We start from the raw sequence: 19,631 nt of genomic DNA on the forward strand, positions 1-19,631 counted from the left end.
TGCAGATGAATCTATGTCCACTTTCTTCAATAAGTAGAAGGAGCGGAATAGGGTTCAGAAGATGGTTGATAGTGGCTACAATCGGAAGGATTTTCAGATGCCTTGGGCCGATGTGGCAGATGCTATCATGAGATACATCACTCTTGATGGTCAGTATGCGAGCATTTTTTCCTATCAATTTGTCATTTTGAATCACTTCAGGCACGATAGGAAAATCTCCATTCTATTTTATGTTCTTTCTTTCTTAAAGCATAGTCTGCAGAAACATGCTGAGAATGTGGACAACCCGGTCCTCCATGAGGGCCTTATCCATCTCATTATGGATTATGTTAAGGCCCATGAAGTCAAGTTGTCCCCTCTTATGAAAACCCATGTTTCTTCTTCCAAATCAGAGGTTTGGGTGGTTTATGACATGAATTTGGAAGGGGAAGATAGCGAGCTTGCCAAGGACTAGTAGGATCAAGATTTGTCTGCTGATCCTGAGTATTGTTTGCCTATTGATGAGGGCCCCATTCAAAACAATACCCTTGGGATAGGTAGTAGTAGGTGCAATAAACACCTTAGGTGGGCCGCTAGTAAATACAAAAATCTGGGGACCCATCCTGTTGACTTTGTCTCGCCCAAATCTGGAAAGGGGGGCGGCAGGGGCGAGGCAACATAGATAGTAAAAAGGAGATTAAGATTGAAATCTCCATTGACATTGATCCTGGGAAACAAGGGAGGGTTGTCATTGACCTAGATTTGGATGATTGCATTTCCCTTGCATCCAGCAGTCAGATGGAGTGTCTTTGGAAGATGGGCATGGAGATTGATGTCCTAAAAGAGGGTATAAAGGGTATTGTAGATACTTTTATGGACACACCTGGACCCCAAAAAACTGAGAAAATCCTCCAATTGACCCAAAAAGTTAGTGAGGATGTGGATAAGTTGAAATCAAATCATGAAAGTAGAATATGGAATCTGGAGGTGAGTGTTGAAGAAATCAAAGGAACTCTAAAAAATCTAGTTGAGATTGGCAAGGCCGCCATGAATAATAATTCAGAAGGTTTGATGAGGCTCAATAATATGATTGAGGATTGCAAGGTTGATCCCATTGCCAGTGTGACTTCTTCAGATTCCAACCAAAAAAAGAAAGTGAAGGGTGTTGGTGATCAGATTTCTCATTCCCATACTACGACAGGTTCATGTACTCATACCAGGAGCAAGGAAGCTCCAGATTTATCATGGACGAGTTGGAGACTATCAACAGGAAAGTGATTTAGAAGAATGCAGAGCTGGTGCATTCTTATCATTAGGTCTATGTTTTTGCTAGTCTTAATTGTTTTTGTTTTCTAGGCTATTTTGTGGGCTTGGCCCATGTTCTTTTAGCTTTTGCTGCTGGTTATGGACTTTAATGCTTATTTTCGTGTTATTGTAAAACTTTTAGGTTTCGGGTCCCTGTAAAACCTGTTTACCTTAATCAAAAACATTAAAATATCTATATCTTATGTTGTTTCAACTTATTATTAAGATATGCATAATTTAAATTTTTTAGCCTATTGCTTTCAAATTTATTATAACCTCGCCATGTTAGAACTTTGAGATGCTTGATTGTTGTAACATGACATGTAGTTGAACATAATGATTTATCCTCTAATCCAACTTTATGCATTGGGCTTACTTATCCATCATTTTAGAAAATCCACATCTAACACCATTTGTTGTTGGTATACCTCTATGTGTGTGCCTTCACTATGAGTTTCAAATTCATGGTAAATTTTATGAGAACTGGGATGCTCACTGTATATCACAGTGTCATCATGCATATGCTCATTGACATTCTTCTTGCCACTATGGTCCCATGAGATAATAAATGATTGTAATGTTTCCTACCTTGCTCAAAATTTATTGCTCTAGTTGCTAGAGTCCCCTAAATAAAATTGTAGTTAAGAATACAAAACTAACTTTTCCGATGAGATCAATAATTTTGGGATCTCCTATTCCATTTGTTGAACTAGATATAGAGTATTGTATTTTCCACTAGGGACACTCAAATTTTAGCCTTTTGAATCAATGTTTCACTCATTATCGTGGCCACACTCACAACTATACTCATGACCATCATACTCATCTTTCTTTTCCTTAGCACCATATTTGATCACATCATCTTCATTATCGATCTTGCTTATCGTTTGAGTTGAGCTTGGTCAAATGAGGATTGAGCACTAAACACTTGTTTTCTAGTCCCTTTGTTTTATCAAATTTATTGTCATGTCTAATGCATAGGTGTTTGATTGGGCTCAATATCCAAATTTTCTATGTTTCAATCATGCATGTCCACAATTTTTCAAAATTAAAATCATATGTAGCTATCAAGTCAACTATGACCATTTTATCAAGCTCTATTATTTCATTATATATACTTGAATTCATAAGTTGCAACATATATTTTTAAAACATTTGTAAAATCTAACTTCAGTTAATTTTGAAAGGATTTCACTTCGTGCAATTCAAAACAACAAAAAGTAGAACAAAATTTTATTTGAATAAAAATGTAATTATTAAAATATAAATAAAAATTTCATATGATATCATTGATCATATTTTTCCTAATATTTAATTCCTCTTAAATGTCAATCAATATAAGACGAATACATCAAATTTGAAATCGATCAATTATATATCCCAAAACAATAATTGATACATATAATTGAGACATATATAAGAGGTATTTGATTAAAAAACTGCTTAGCGAATCAATTGATTTAATAGAACAATATATCATTTTGAAGTAGAAACTCTTATCATAATATGTTATATAGCATGTCTCTTTCATGTGAAAGCATTTAATCATACAATGATAAAACAAAGATGATAACTAAGTACAGTTGTAGCCACAGCGAGCGTAGAAATGAGAACCCGTTTAGGTTCCCATTTGAGTCGCCCTTGCCTCTCATTTGTAGCACGAAAGTTATATTCAAATAGCCATGACAATGATAAGAACACAAGCACAAGCAATGGTGCCAAAAATGTTATGACAGTTGCCTCACCTGTAAATATTATTTTATATGCCTTCTTACGGCGCTTGTTCTGCGATGAATCAAGTTTACGAGGTATTGTGACGAGGATGGTGGCACTTAAGAAAGCAAGACATGTAGAGACTATAGCTATTACCAAGCTTACCATTGATAATTTGGCTAGTGCTGACCGATCTGCAACACGTTTTGTCTGCAATCTTTCTCGAAAAATACATTCAATCGCTACAGTCATGAATGCAAAGAAGGGAAGACAAACCGAGAATAAGAACACATGAAAAATTGTTTCTAATGACATACTGGCAAGACCACTTTCCTTATCAGTTCCACCTGGTACTTGAAATACAGCTGCAAATGTCACCGTGGCAATAAGTGATGCTACAAGTGTGTCTACGTCAAATATTTTCCTCTCAATGACAATTTTATTAGTTGTTTGCTGTGACTTCCAAGGAGATGACTCAGATCGGGCTGGCTTAAATAGTACACACTAAGCTTTGACTTAGTGTGCGCTGTTCTATGTGGGTCCGCCTCTGAGTTCCATTTCTGTTTCATTGGACCATTTCGGTTCCCTCACTGTTACTCCCATTTTCCATTAGTCCCGCCTAAAGTTAAAATATTTAAACTGTTTCTCCCGCTCAGCAACTTTAATACTGCTTCTCCCGCCCAGTCAATCTCCATATACATATTTCCCATCGAGCAATTTTTATTTTCATGCCTGCTCCCAGCCTGTGCCCACAGCCGAAGCTTTGAAACAAGTGTGGACACTTATTGTCATATATCCCAGTTAGAAATGATTTGATAAACATGTATGCAATAAGGTGGATTGCAGGATATATACAAATGTATTCATTGAAAAGGATTTACAAACTTTCAACCAAATGCGATTTGCAGGTGTAAAACAGAGTCTGCAACCCAAGCCAGCATTCTCACAGCCTGTCTGAAAATAGGAGCTTTGGAGCAGTGTATGGACATCCATCACACAGTGAACGATAGAGGAATTTCGTAGATATTACAGTTGCAACAGCCTTAGCAGACATGTATGCAAAATGATAAATCATTTGTCGCTTAGAGCAGCATGTACTTGTCACACCTTCCATACCATATATGAGTGTTCTTTTTTTTGAAGAAATAGTTAAGAACCTTGAAAAAAAATCAAGCAGAGATCTACTATAAATGAATCTTACAATTAAGTATGTCAAAATTTACGAAAAAAGGCTTGAGAAAGTTCAGTTTCAGCTGGCTAAAACAGATTCTGCCAAAAAGCATTAACAGTTGTCTCAACTAAGGAAAACTGATCAACCATTTTGCCCGTCCCTTAAAAGACAAGTTCATGTGGTTTAACTCCTCATCTTAAAGAGAACCTGGCCGACAAATAGTGTCTCAAATCAGGAATTGCTTCAGCTGCCTTCAGGACTTGTTCGTCTAAGACCATTTGATCCTCCTTGCTATGTGGAGCTACATACTTTTCGGACTTTTTCTCAGCCTCAAAGAATTGCTCGTCAGTCTTCTTCTTCTTGATTTTCTCCCTTTCAAAATACTTATCATCATATTTACTAACATCAACATTGCTCACATCTATCTTCGTCGAAGTAGCAATGACATACACTTGATTGACCCTCCTCGTTGGCACTCCATTCACCTTGAATGGACCTGTAACGAGAAGAAGCCCAGATTCAAGCTATTTAATGAAAACAGCATGCTTTCCTTTGAAGTAGCCTGTCAAAATGACCAGAATAGTCCCCGGGGTGATCCTAGCCCTGAGTTTGGTGGACTTGTGCTTCCTCTTGTTAATGAGAGGTTTGGGTACGTCCTCGGCTGGGTAAAATTTAGGGGACTTCTTCGTATCGACTGTGGAGTCTGCTGTGGGCTTGACGTGTTTGGGGAATGACACCCCATTGTGCTTCTTCAGGGCTCAGTGTTGGGAATGTGAAGCCCAACGGTCACATGACCTTTCGCGTTCTCTCAATTGTTCATTTCATATCTGAATATGATTATATAATGGTTGTGCGCAGCCCATATATTAGAGTTGATTTAATGAAGTGATTCCCTGCTTTGAGTCTGGATGTATGCTTTGAGTGTGGATGTAGGCAAATCTGCCGAACCATGATAAATCGTGTGTTGTCTTTTCTTATTGCTCTATTCTATTTTTGTTATCATTTTTTTCTGTACTCATTCTAATCTTTACAATTGGTATCAGAGCCATGTTGGCTTGAGCAGAGATGGAGGAAGAAGGAGAATATAAAATTTATAACTTTTATGGCAATTTTATGTTCCATGTAAAACTATGCTTCAAGCGCCGCATACATTGGTGGGATGGTTGGAAGAAATAGGGGAAATCAGTTGAAGAGAAGAATCCAGTGAAAGGAAAAGATGTTGGGATAATTATTTTCTCTCCTCTTGAGCCAACTTTGGCACTTATTGGCCAAACTGTTAATGGCCAGGAAGTTGTTGGTATTCGTGTGGTGAAGGTTGAACGTCGTGATACCTCGGTTGGAGTTGAAGAGGATGAACTCAAGAGACTGTGGGAGGAAGAGTGTATGCCATTAGAGACCCAAGTTGAATTTGTTGTTGACTCCCAGGATGAGGAGGGTGCAGATTGGAGTGAGGTAGTAGGGCAAGGAAGCCTGGCAAAAATTGTGGCACCCGAGAGCTCTGCAGATGGCATGGCCTTGGTAAAAGAAAGAGGCATTCCCGTGATGCTGCGAACAACCTTTGCACAGATAATTTCATAGAAGACTACGAACCTGTGGACTTAGATGAAGAAGTGAAAAGACGATTTTCTGGTTTGAAGTGAAAACGACCATTGACAGGAGCGAAGGACAATGGGCATCACTCCAAGCGGTTTCAGGCATCACAGGGAGAGAAGGAAGATGTTTTCTCCCAACCAGAATCTATTAAAACTCACGAACCTGATTGGATGGATGTGGATGATAGTATCAATGTGGATAATGAGGAGCCTTGCATGAAGGAGGTAAACAAATTGTTGCAGACGGAGGAGAACACGCTAGATTCGTGGAATAATATTCCGAAGAATAATATTCCAAAGAAGTATTTTTATGCGAAAAGGGAGGAAGCAATATTGACGACTGTCGTAAAGGAAGAGGCAGAGTATCCTAGCATCAGTAAGGAGGAAATTGTTTTTCAAATAGAAGAAGTTCAACTTTTAAATTTTATTAACTCTGATAGAATTTGGAGAAGGTTCATTCGAAGTTTTCTTGAATAGATTTTGGCGATGTTAAAATCTTCGTTGGGTCTAGTTTGAATGTAAGATCGAACATGAAAGTAGGGATGCCAGTGCATGGTTGTACTGGTTGGCCTTCATGGGGGAGATTGTTGGGTATATGAAGCCCAACAATCACATGACTATTTGTCTTCCCTAGACTCTTAATTTCGTATCTGATATGTTTATATAAATGGCTGAGTGCAACCCATACTGGATGTACTGTGTATTGGATATTTGGTTAATAAGATAATTCTTTGTGTTTCTGGTGGGCGTAGCCACTTAGAGGTGAACCACGCTAAACCTTGTGTTGTGTGTTTTCTTTTTTGTTGTTTTATTTTTGATTCTCTGCTCGTAGCATTTCTTGATGGGGTACTGGTTCAGGTTGGAGGGCCGCTAGTGGTGAAGATTATAGATGAGTGTTTGAACTTGGTTGTGGATGTTGTTGATTGTCAGTTTTGGCACAAAAACCTGGGTATTATATGTAGATTGCATGAGATGGCAAACAAACAAAGGATATTGCCTATGTCTTAAAAGATAGTATTTGAAGTTGTGGAGCAGAGGATTAGAGAATTTGGGCTTCTCAATATCATGGATGTTGTGTATTCGCTTAAAACCTCTTTTTTGAATGGAGGAGGAACATTTTTTCATACTTCAAAATGTATTTCTGTTTTTCTACAAAATGAGGTAAATGCCTTGGTGTCTAAGGAAAATAACCTTTTTTTTTATGTTTTATTATAGGGGAGCACACAAGCAGGAGACTCTAATGAAGGAGTATATTTTACACCTATAGATAGTTATGTTTTTTATAGATTTATGGGCGAATTTGTGCTTTTAAAAGTTGCATGAGAAGATGCTTAGTGGATAAGGTTTTTTGAGTTTGACATTCTTTGGAAAAGATTAATCCAAAGTGTATGTGAGCAGAAGATCGCAAAGCTAAAATCTAGCAGTCTAGTTGTAATGTGAGTTTCGAAATGGAAGCAGGGTGTCACAGTGCATGGCTGTGCCAGTTGGCCTTCACGGGGGAGATTGTTGGGAATGTGAAGCAAAACGGTCACATGACCCTTTGCATTTTCCCACCTATTCATTTCATATCTGAATATGATTATATAAGTGTTGTTTGTAGCCCATGTATTAGAGTTGATTTAATGAAGTGATTCCCCACTTTGAGTGTGGATGTAGGCAAATTTGTTGAACCATGATAAATCGTGTGTTGTCTTTTCTTATTGCTCTATTCTATTTATTTTAGATCATTTTTTTCTTTGCTCATTCTAATATTTACACCCAGAACCCTCTCTTATGATAGATTTTTGATCTCGAGAAATGCCCTACGCCTCTAATCAGCTCTTTATTTCTCGTCAATCGGGGCCTTTTAGCTGCCATTTCAGTTATGATTTTCCCCCTCCCTTCTTTCTCCTTTCTCCTTTCTCCTTCCTCATACCATATATGAATGTTAGGGACAAATTTGCTCTTGTGGATTTAACATGGATTTGGAATGAATTTCACGTGGGTGTCTTCATGCTGTGACTGAATTTCTGTGGCTTTTAAGAGCTTTCTTTTTTTAAATTATAAAAAAAAAATTACGTAGATTTAATCATAAATACATTGGTTTTATTTTTGATATTTGACATTACGTCAAGTTTTGTTTTATGTTTTTTCTTGGCATCATTTATATGATAATTGATTATTATAACATGTTGGTTAAAAATTAACCATATTCAAAATTAAAACTTGAATATATGTACAAAATATTCACAGTATACAAATTTGCATGGAGGTTTTTGAATAATAATTCTGCATTATTCATAATAAACTATGCTTTGAAATCAAATGCAAGTGCAAATTTGATCAAGTAGAACATAGAGTTTGATCAACTCTAACACAAATGGTTCTTAAATTCTTATTAAATTTAAGTTTATTGAATAGAGTTTCAAATTGTAAGAAAGTTTTCAAGGAAAATAAACTACAATTTGTTAACATCTCATGTGCAAAATGTGATCATCCCAATCATAACAAGTTATTGAATTCACTTCTTAACAATTAAGTTTAACATTTAGTTTCAAATATTGATGTCTTTCAACTACTTCATAATTTTATTCCTATAATAGTTGCTTTTGTCTTAATAAATTGATTTAAACACACTTCTCTTTGCAATCATATTCTTATTATAGTTCAATCCTCTTGTGATATTCATATGAAGGATGTTATAATCTCATTCACATGTTTTCTCATTTGTTCTTCAAGTTCTTCAACTACCATTTTTTTTACTCTAATATGTCTCTCTATATTATTATCATTCTAACATTTCTTTGTTCCACTTTTTATAGGTTCCTCACTTGTTCTCATTGTCATCTTCAATAAAATGTTTAACATATTATTTTTTTATATTTTCTTCATTATTCTTTGTTTTTTAAATTTGATATTAATCAAGCCATATCTACAAAGTTGTAATAAAGAAAATAAATTAATTTTAAATATAATTTAAAAAATATTGTTATAACCAAAAGACAATTTGCAAAGTAAATTTTGATACTACATAAATGCCCAAGACTCCTTAGTCTAAATGAAAATTATTTTTTTATGAAAACATTTACAAGAAGGAATAAGATAAATGGATGTAAATTATTTATTATTTTTAATTGTGATGCATTTAAAAAAATTTGTCAACTATAAAGAGTTTTTGTAAGCATGTTCTTACCATTACAATTCACCCCTTATTTCCATTGTAGATAGGTTACACCTCTTAACATAATTATACACATTTGTAATTGTTATTATATCGTCATCAAATTTTCATCTCAATTTTTCAAATTTCTTGCCTCTTAAGTATGTCAAATAATCACATTCACTTTCTTGAGTCTCAAATGTTATAATCAATGCATAATTGGTTCAATTTTTAGAGAGAGCCTATATCCATTGAAATATCAATGTTAGGAGCTTGAAATTAAATCAATAATATTTTCTCAGTAACCTCTTGAATTTTTGTGAGAGTATCTTTGTTGATACCATTGAAAATTTCTCTTTAGTGTTGATTACTTCAATTTTCGAGTTTAAATGCATCCATCCACTCAATAAACAATCTACATTTTGAATTATTAATGATATTTTATGCTATCATGATTTTAAAGTTACAATATTTATCTCTCTAATTAATGGTAAGTGAAATTTCGATGTCAACAACCTCAAATCCTCCTTTTTCTCAACTCTTTGATGTGATTGAAATCATCATAGATTTTATGATGCAATTAAGTGGATTCATCAATTAATTTTGAACCTTGCGCAAGTAAATCCGCTATCCAACCTTTGATACCCTTGCTTGCACACCCAATCTCATCTACTTTTTGTATTTCTTTACTATACATTATAATATGTGAAGATATGAAATTAGAAATACTAGAAGATTGTTCTAGGTCTATCAAATATTACATATCTTCATTCTTCATAAACAATGGTCATTGTAGTTCATTTATATAATCTCTTTCTCAAATTTGCTTCATTGTTTCCCAACTAAATATTGGATAATTTTCATATTTTTATCATATTGAAGTCAACAACCAAGATCAAGAAATTTTCAATACCCAATAACCTTCTCCACATAAGATAGAAACAACAAAATATGCTTCATGAGCTTATCTAATGTAAGCAACAAAATATGTTATTGTACCTAATAAGGATGCAAGATCAAAACTCTAAACATGGATACAATAATATACAAGAGAATCCTTTCCTTTAAATCTATGGTAGGACTAGAATAAAATATATGATTATAATGTTGAATGTCACAACCATATGATATGGGACACAAAGAGAGAAGTATATTGTGTAGCTTACACAAGACTTAAGTAGACTTAAGAGTTGGGTCTCAATAGGTCCTAGAAGGAAACCAATTAGGAAATAATCAATTTCACATGTAATAGCCCTTGAGATATATTAGATCAAGTTTGAAGACTTTCTTTTCACTTCTAATTGTAAAGAATGTAAAATAGAGAAATTGGTTATACCAAAGTGTTTACCAAAAAACACAACAAATTGAAACTCAATTTTATATATGTGCAAGAAACATTAAATAGTGCTATCTGGATGATTTTATTCTTACTTTTTCACATAAGTGGGCTATGGGTAAAAGGTTGTGAAAAAATCACCCTAATAGAGAAGACTAAGGCTAGGTTGCACATGGAAGGTAACCCAAGAAATAAAAATTTCCAAATGAGAAAATGCAACGTAATGTGTCATTTACTCCTAAACCATAAATATTGGAAATCAAAGGGAAGAAGGTTCTAATTCTATCAAGACAAAGGAATTGGCACTATTATTTCAATTTTATTTGATGCACAATCATAACAGGCAGTTGATTCTTCTATTTCAATATTTTTTTATATCCATAACATGCCCTTTTTTTAACGCATTATCCCTACATTTAACAAATGTTTAAATATGACATTCTTGTTGGTTCCTCATTCCACCCTTCTTAATAGCACTAAACTTTCTAAATAGAGTGTGTGATGGAAAAAATGAGGCAAACTTGGATAATGGATACCTTCTCTATCATCACTTGTGGGTGGACCAATATTAAATATTAATCACTCATCAATATATTTGTGACAAGTTTAATTGTATCTTATTTTATTATAGCTATTGATTGTTCACTGGAAAGGAAGGTTGCAAAATTCAAATTTCAAATTGTAAAATATGTTAAAGAAGATGTTGGGACCTCTAATATTTTACACTTTGTGACTAATTCAATGCATGCATGTAAATTAGCTCACTTAATAGGGAAAGGTTGTTGCAAACACATTTTCTAGACCCCATGTTATGATCATTCATCCAATGATAAATTAATATCATTAGGAAGATATATTGAGTGGAGATAATGGTGGTAAAACATAGAGATGCATCGATGTTCATTTACAACCATCACATCTCACTTTTATTGTTCAAGATAACTTCAACTAAATTATTATTCAAGCTTATAGATATTACATATTCTATCTACTTTATTTTCTTAAAGAGAATGGTTGAGGTGGAAGAGCCTATGCAATTAATAATGGTCAATTACAATTGGGGTTGATAGCTAGAGGTTGGCACAATAAGAGGAATAAGAGTAGAACAAAACATCCTTGATGATGGTTGCATATTTATATAATGAATAAGAAATTATTACTTTTATTTTTAATTGAAAAAATTAATTTATTAATTTTTTAATTCATAAAATTATTTTCCTTATTTGTAATAGAATTCACTCTTTTGCATTTGAGTCTTAATCCTTATTTTAAATTATAATTTTGGTAAAAAAATTTCACTTGCAAATACGATTTCTCCTTCATGTCACCTAATGCATAGATCATAAGATATGTTAAGATAAACTCTTTAAGCCTTTGAGAGATTTATAAGGCACTTGATATCACACTCGGACAAAAATGAAAAGCATTCATACTAGTGATCCTTCTTTGATATTTGATAACGAGAATGTTAGGCCCATTGTGATACAAGTATGGAACATTGTGAACACTTGATGCAGGAGCATCCTCGGTTTACAACAATCTTGCATCAAGTAAAAACATTTATGTTTTGTTTGTAGTTTCATTTTTCCTTTCTGTGTGTCCTAGTTTTGGCTCATCGGTTCTTGTGGAGTTGGATTCTACTTGAACACTTGATCATTGTTTCTTTCTTTCAAACCACATCTCATTTGGATCACTTTACGGAAAGATATCGCCATCGATTTCTTTGACAGTTTCTTGTTACTAGTTGTTCTGTTGTTACCGGGTGCTTAAGACCTATTATGTTGCTCTATTAGAACCGTTTCCGAATCTTGTGGAGCCTTGGACATTGATCTCGATATTTTTTGGCGTGTGGCCAACCTTCTATGTTTCATCCTTTGGATTTTCTAGAGAAATCTCTTGGTAGAGGCCGACCTTGTTCATTTTGGACTTTAGGTCTTGTTCTTCGGGTTTTGATCCTTTTTGGGCTGACTTGATCCTTTGGATCGATATATATATATATATATATATATATATATATATATATATATATATATATATATATATATATATATATATATATATATATATATATATATTTGTAATCATGCTTTAGAATGTAATCAATCAGAAAATCAAGGAGTATAAAATAGATAGACTTTGCCTATAAGATAGATCTTTTGATTCAATGTCCCGGTGTGGCCTATTCTACCAGGCCTGTGTGCCGGTATGTTGTAGCCTGGTTGTTATCGGTTGGATGCAATTAACTTTCATGAAATAAAATTATTTTTTATGCATTGCCTCCATCATATCTGTGTGTTTCCATTGTGGTTACTCTTGCTGACCAGTTTGGATTGATCTCCTCAAGGTCCCTCCTCATCAGTGACTGCTCCAAGTGGTATCAAAGTGAAGTTCATTCTACAGGTTGCGTGTCCTAAATCTTGTTGTAGGGTGGTAGATTGTGGATCCAACCTGGAATTGCAGAGGACCAGCGTGGATCAATGGTGTGAGGAGGAACTAGGAATGGTGGAGCGTTGGTAATGCAAACCCTGTTGTAATGGAGATGTTGCAGGGAATAGAAGCCTGGTTAGAAGCTGTGGAGATGACCCAAAGAAGAGGTTGACATGTTGAGGATGTAAGTGAAGATGAAGGAGAAGAAGCCCCAACAGAACAAATGAACCTACCGACAGTTGATCCGGAGGAGGAAAGGTTTTTAAGGGTTTTGAGTAGGGTGAACACTAAACCTCATTTTACCCCACCAAAATATGATGGGAAGTTAGATTCAGATGAAATGATGGATTAGATCTCGGAGATGGAGAAATATTTTGATTTTGAAAACACTCTAGAAGAGAGGAAGGTCAACTATACATGTACCCAGATGAAGGGTCATGCATCTCTTTGGTGGGAGCACTTGCAAGTTGATAGGCAAAGAAGAGGTAAAGAAAAGACTATGACATGGGATAGGATGATTGCTAAGTTAAAATCAAAGTTTGTCCCGACAAATTATCAAGTAGATTTGTTCCGAAAGTTGAAGAATTTGAGATAGAAGGAATCTTGCATGAAGGAGTACACCGAAGCATTTTACAAGTTGAAATTGAACAAATTCAAAGATATTTGAATGGATTGCAGATGTCTATACAAGGTGAACTCACTATGATCAAATTAGAGAGTGTTGAAGGGGCTGACCATTATGCAATAAATGCTGAAGAGAAATTGAATAAAAGGAATGAGTAGAGACAAAGACGTAGAGGTGGAAGATTTCAAGGAAGAAGAGGAACCAGTATAGATCAGAACAAGGACAAGGAAGTGAGCAAGGAAGGTACTTCATACTAGAAGGATGATAGAAATTTCTACCGAAGGAGAGAATCGAATTGTCACCAGAATAAGAACTTTGGAAGACAAGACAAAAGGACATTCAAAGGAACCTGTTTTAAATGTGGAGGAGAGGGACACCATGCATTTGAATGTAAGAAGTCAAATACTACCTGAAGAGCGACAACGGTGGAAGAAAACTCCACCGGATCAGACAATAAATCGGAAGATGGAGAATTATTGATGATGAAGAGAGCTTTGTGTCATACGGGAGGAGATAAAGAACACTTGCAAAGGAAGAACTTGTTCAAGACTAGATGTGAGGTATCCAATAAGTGTTGTAATGTTGTTATTGATAGTGGTAGTTCAGATAACCTTAATTCAGAAGAGATGGTGAATAAGTTGAAATTGGAGAGATTGAAACACCCTAAGCCTTACTAGATAGCATGGATTTAGGATGAGCATAAGTTGTTAGTAAGTGAACAGTGTTTAGTAAAATTGAAAATTATCATGATGAATTTTTGTGTGATATTATGCTTATGGACATTTGTCATCTTTTGTTGGGAAGACCTTGGCAGTTTGATAGATAGGTAATACATGACGAGAGGAAGAATACATACACTATTGTGGCCAATGGGATAAAACAAACCTTGTTGCCTTTGGAGGAACCTTTGAAGAATGAAGTCTGTATAAATACCAGAATCTATCTAGTAGATGGAAGGAAATTTATGGATGAGCTAAGACATGAGAATGTGTGTTTTGCCTTAATTCCTAAGAAGACTGAGAGACTGGAATCAGAAGGAGAACACCCAACAAAAATAAGAGATTTGCTGAAAGAGTATGGGGACATCATTCTAGATAATGTACCTAATGGATTGCCACCTATTAGAAGTATTAGTCATTGCATGGACTTAGTTCCTGGAGCTAGTTTTCCTAACAATGTTGCACACCCGTTAACACTGGCAGAAAATGAAGAACTGAATAGACAAGTGGAGGAGCTATTGGAGAAAGGTTTGATCAGGGAAATTTTGAGCCCTTGTGTAGTACCAGTGGTATTAGCACCTAAGAAGAATGGAGAATGGAGGATGTGCACCGATTCAAGAGAAATAAACAAGATCACAGTGAAATACCGGTTTCCCTTGCCTAGGATGGATGACATAATGGACTATTTGAGTGGAGCAAAGTACTTTACAAAGATAGATTTGAAGAGTGGATATCATCAAATTAGGATTAGAGAAGGTGATGAATGGAAGACAACATTTAAGATGAATGATGGATTATATGAATGGTTGGTTATGCCTTTTGGATTGACTAATGCACCAAGTACTTTCATGAGGCTGATAAATGAGGTTTTGAAGAAATTCTTGGGTAAGTTTGTTATTGTGTATTTGGATTATATTCTAATTTTCAGTAAAACAAAAGAGGAGCATTTGTTCTAGTTAGGATTTCATGAAGGATGAGCTAGTCTATTTAGGATTTGTGATATCCGAGGATGGTTTGAAGATGGACCTTGAGAAAGTGAAAGCCATTGTCGAGTGGCCTACACCAGAAAGCATTGGAGAGGTATGATCATTTCATGGATTAGCTAGTTTTTACCAGAAGTTTATTAGAAATTTTAGTTCATTTTGTAACCATATGACTAAAACCATGAGGGGAGATAGGAAGATATTCAAGTGGACCAATGGAGCAAACAAAAGTTTTGAGTTATCCAAATAGAAAGTGACTGAACAACCTGTGTTGGCTTTACTGAATTTCAATAAGGTATTTCAAGTGGATTGTGATGTAAGTGGAACAACAATAGGAGCAGTTTTGAGTCAAGAAGGGAGAGCAATAACATATTTCAGTGAGAAATTGAATGATGCCCATAAGAGATATTCAATATATGATCAAGAATTTTATGCCATAATTCAAGCCTTGACGAAATGGAGATATTACTTGTTGCCTAAGGAGTTTGTGTTGTATTCAAATCGTCAAGATTTGTAATATTTGAAGAGTTAGAGTAAGTTGAATTAGAGACATATGAGATGGGTAGAGTTCTTGTAGAGTTACACCTTTGTGTTGAAACATAGAACTGAGAAATCTAACAAAGTTGTTGATGCATTGAGTAGGAGAAGGAATTTTCTAACAGAGATGAGAATGACAGTATTAGGTTTTGAAGATTTGAAGACCTTGTATGACAGAGTCCCAGATTTTGCAAAACCTTGGAAAGCATGTAGAGAACTAGTTATGGTGGATAGGAGAAAATGGTTGGATTACTTTATTCGGGATGGGATGTTATTTAAGGGAGTTCATTTGTGCACACATAAAAGTTCCATGAGAGAGAACTTGATAAAAGAGAAGCATAGTGGAGGATTAGCTGGACATTTTGGCATTGATAAAATAGTTGCATTGTTGAATGAGTAGTACTTTTGTCACCAGATTCATAAGGATGTTAAGAGATATGGGCAGAGTTGTAGAGTTTGTTATGCATTGTCTCCATCACATCTGTGTGTTTCCGTTGTGTTTTCTCTTGCTGACCGGTTTGGATTGATCTCCTCGAGGTCCCTCCTTACCGGTGACTTCTTCAACACCACACATCATATGGAAACCTACTCTCTACAATCTCAAATAAAATGTAAGAGGGATTGGTAAATTCCATCCATCTCATGAGGAAGATTTGAAATAAATGCTTATGAATTCCCTATGAAAAATGTATTCTAATGAGGGTCAACTCTTTTAACACATTAGCTAGACTTTTTCATTCCTTGTAATACAACCTAAAACAAACTAAGGTAATGACAAATAAAGATACATTAGCTTAAATTGACACTATTAAATGGTGAATGTCACATGAATACGATACACTAGAGTTGAGGGTGCTTTCCATTAGCCTCCATTCACAATTTGTCGATTATTTTTTTTCGAATAATAATTGGTACATGTATAAATTCATTCAATCAATCAAGAGGAACAAACTTTAGCTTTGATTGATCAAAGAAGTTGGTGATCGCTCATAATGTCTTGCAACTACAAAATCAGTAAAGAATTTAGAGAAACTATTTTATTTTAGTAGAAACTTGTTTAAGTTCAAACTTCAAAGAAATCTCATGACAATGGGAGAAAAATATCCTAGATTATTGTAACAAGTTGTTTTGTGTTGTATCAACAAAAGCATCGCATATATCACTGCTGGAATTACCTAAATATTTGGTATAGTCATTCTTGAAATTTGAAATTAGAAGGATAAATAAGTTAGCATAAAATCTAAATTCTATGGGATAGTTCAAAAGTAATTTCCAAGTGAGTCATACAATTAAAAGAACCAAGTTAATCAATATCCAAGAAATTCTTCAATCTTAAGGAATAAATAGTATTCATAACAGACCTCTTTAGAAAGTATTAGTTGCTCTAGAAAATGAGAAACACAAAAGTTAGAGACTCTTTTATTTACATTTGGTCACATGTCCCCTTCAAACCATTCATTATGATATCCAATAGCAGGAATTTATCCTAGAGTTTGAAAAAGTTGAAGCAGACCTTATATTCAATTGTTCGTATTTTTTTAGACTAATAGAATGATTCTATAAAAGCAAGGGTAAAACATATAGGATGAATTGTGATTTATCAATCTATATTTAATTGAGTAAGACACATATTTAACCTACATTTTGGTAGGTCATACTTTGGATGTTTTATTTGGTCACTAAAAATAACCTCTATTATTTTTACTATGAGTGAGCTCCACAAATATAAACTAATGCACATTTGAATGTGAATTGTATGTGTAGCTCTCTTTCTTCAAATTAAAAAGCTAAATTTTAAGAAAATTATAAAAATAGAAACAAATAATAAAAAGATAAAAGAAATGACTAATTAATGAACGATTTATAATAAAATAGATGACTCAAACTAATCTTTTAAATTTATATTAAAAGACTAAATGATTTAGATGGAACTTGGTTAGGAGCTGTCTAATAAATGGAAGATGATACTTTTCTTGCACATATAACAAAGAAAAATAGTGTTGTAATTATATAAAATAAATTTGTACCCAAATGCATCTCCACACTCCCATGAAGTTCTCAGACATGACTATGCGCCACCCTAACTTACTTGCACACTCTAGAGAAAATAAAATGGCCTAAGCCTCCATTAAATTATTAGTATGAAGACCTTTATAAACTAAGAAGAAAATTTGAAAATCTCCAGAACAATCCCAACCCACACCAACAATACCAGCATGACCAGGGTTTCCCCAAGAAGAGCCCTCTATATTAATTTTTAGAACTCCTTGAAGAGGAGGAGACCAAATGCCCTCCCTATTCACCTTTAGAGTAGGGTTTCTACATCTATTGCACATTAACTATTGTTGCAAAGGAGATAGATGAAGATGATTAAAACACTCAACATCACCAGCAGCTACCAAATTAGACATATCACACTTAGTCGCAACATTCTCTCCCAAAGAATGCAGGATTTTCCACCACAAGCGAGGGGCCACCAATCGCACATCCTAAAAAATCCAACGATTTCTCTCCAACCAAAGGTTCTAGATAATTAACGATGGGTCAATAGCCCAAGGATCTTGAAGGAAGGACGTAGAAATAGGGGCCCTTCTCCCCCACTCCACAAATTGAGCCCACAAGGAAACATGCCTATAGGGCATATTCCACACCCTCCACCAAAAATTCCAAATCTCTCTAGCATAAGAACACTTCAAGAAGAGATGAGAGACACTCTCCATAACATCATAGCAAAGCACACACATTGGGGGGCCATTGAAACCATGCTTGCACAAATCATCCCAAGTGAGACATCGATTGTGCGCCACCAGCCACATGAATAAATTACACATGGGCCACAATAACTTGTGCCAAACTTCCTTCCATCACGGAACCTCAATATCCCCAAACACCTCCCTATCCAACTGTTTATAACCAACAGACATGGACTACTTCCCAGACACATAAAAAATATTCCAAGCTAGAACATCAAATCCCCTCAAAGAATTACAAGTCAGGGAAGCCAAAAGTTGAGTCAGCTCACACCTATCATCCTCAGACTCTCTAGGTGGATACTCAGAAGGATGCTTCCAATGGTAGGTAACAACCAAACCATAATCCTTTGCAATATTGCAATGCTCAACAGTGTCCCATCTAGCCATAGTAAAAACATCATAAAGGGATTGAAGGTGAGGGTACAAAGAGAGAATAGGTGGGTGACCATCCCAAGAATCAAAAAAAAAATGATCATGTGACCCAGTATGACAAATCCAAAAAAGAGAACGCTTAATCAACTGAGCCCCCACTTTTAGAGCATGCCAAATCATAGAACTAATTCCCTCCAAATAATAGCGAGGAAGCTCAAAAGAAGAAACACCTCCAAGATATTTCTGGTTGATAATATAGGCCCATAACTAGTGTTGATGGTTACACCAATGCTAGTAAATCTTGGCTACAAGAGATTGGGTATTCAAGATAGAAGAATGTAACCCAAGACCACCCTCCTACTTCAAATGACACAAAAATTTCCACTTAACAAGGGTCTACTTATTAGATAGCAAATTGCCACTCCAAAGAAATTATCGATAGAGAGCATCAAATTCCCTAAGGAAATACATTGGGGCTACTTCAACAAAGCACCTGTAGATGAAAAGGGCCTATATAACAGACTTTAGAAGGGTAACTGTAGCAGCTATAGACAACCACCGATGAGTCTAGTGAGTTACCTTCCTTTATAACTTATCAAGAAGCAACTGCCAGGAGGACCAAGACTGGAGACCAATGACAAGAGGAATACCCAAATAGATAAAGGGAAAATTCCCAATTTGAAACCACAAAATAGATGCAATCCACTATTGGATGGTGTGAGGAGTATTAAAGAAGAAAATAGAGGACTTATGCTCATTCACTTTTTGACTCAAAGCTGCAAGGTAGATATCCAGAACTTTCCTTAAGGATTCAACTTCTCGAATATGAGCCAACCCCATGAGAGAGGTGTCATCCATAAATTGGAGATGAGAAAGCATTGGCAAACCCAACCCCCACTGCCAACTATGAATCAAGCCTTCAGAAACCAGGAATTTAAGAAACTGACCCAGCCCCTCCACCATAATAATAAATAGATAAG

General features: G+C 35.2%; 1 pseudogene; it reads right to left on the reverse strand.

The window, feature by feature from the left end:
* Positions 1-4,329: 4,329 nt before the first annotated feature.
* Positions 4,330-7,617, reverse strand: LOC131875664 (large ribosomal subunit protein eL6-like; annotated as a pseudogene).
* Positions 7,618-19,631: the final 12,014 nt, after the last annotated feature.

Source organism: Cryptomeria japonica, chromosome 5 (assembly GCF_030272615.1).
Source record: "Cryptomeria japonica chromosome 5, Sugi_1.0, whole genome shotgun sequence".
NCBI classification, from domain to species: domain Eukaryota; kingdom Viridiplantae; phylum Streptophyta; class Pinopsida; order Cupressales; family Cupressaceae; genus Cryptomeria; species Cryptomeria japonica.